This window comes from Octopus bimaculoides, chromosome 16 (genome assembly GCF_001194135.2).
Source record: "Octopus bimaculoides isolate UCB-OBI-ISO-001 chromosome 16, ASM119413v2, whole genome shotgun sequence".
Taxonomy (NCBI): domain Eukaryota; kingdom Metazoa; phylum Mollusca; class Cephalopoda; order Octopoda; family Octopodidae; genus Octopus; species Octopus bimaculoides.
In genome coordinates, this window is record NC_068996.1 from 8,045,149 (window position 1) to 8,046,266 (window position 1,118).

Below are 1,118 nucleotides of genomic sequence, written 5' to 3' on the forward strand. Positions count from 1 at the left end.
CAAGTGAATTTTGGAATTTGAAATTTGAAATCTGAAATCGAAATCGAACCAAATCCGACGACTGGCACCCATGCCAACCTCTCCTTCATTGGACACTAAACCCTGCTTGCAAAGACCTGTTGAGGCAAGTGAATTTTGGAATTTGAAATTTGAAATCTGAAATCGAAATCAAACCAAATCCGATGACTGGCACTCATACCAACCTCTCCTTCATTGGACACTAAACTCTGCTTGCGAAGACCTGTTGGGGCAAGTGAAATTGAAATCGTAATTGAACCATACTCGATGACTGGCACCTGCGCCAGTGGAGCACTATCAGCACTGTCCGAGCATGTTCATTACCAGAGCAGCTGTCTGGCTTCCGTGCTAGTGGCCCGTAAATAGCACCATTTGAGCGTAATTGATACCAGCGTTGCCTTCAAGCACTTGTACTGGTGGCATGTTACAAAATCATCCAAACGATGTCGTTGCCTGTGCCACTGGTCTGGCTCCCGCGCAGGTGGCACGTTAAATACACCTTTTTGAACGTGGCCGTTGCCAGTACCATGTGACTGGCCCTCGTGCCAGTGGAACGTAAAAGCACCCACTACACTCTTGGAGTGGTTGGCGTTAGGAAGGGCATCCAGCTGTAGAAACTCTGCCAGATCAGATTGGAGCCTGGTGCAGCCTTCTGGCTTGCCAGTCCTCAGTCAAATAGTCCAACCCATGCTAGCATGGAAAGCAGACGTTAAATGATGATAATGATGATGATGATTTTGTTTCTGGTCATCATCACTAAATATTGTAATTTAGTAAAATGATAGTATTTAAAATCGTTGTTGTTAATTAGTTTTCTTAACTTCCAAAGGTCCCCATCATTGGTCCCTGTATCACATGTGATGTGATGATCTACTTTCAAACTAATTTGTGAAATTAAGCAGGATGTATTTTAATCTGTATAATATTTATTTAAGCAACTTACCAGATATATTGCAAATTCCTTTGAAATCTCTCTCTGACAAGTTTATTCCACATTGTGATTGTATTTCTATAAGGACTCAGCTGGGAACAGAACTCCAATATCATCTTCAACATAGAAGTTTGGATTACAAATGATTTTCAGTCTACTGTTAATGGAC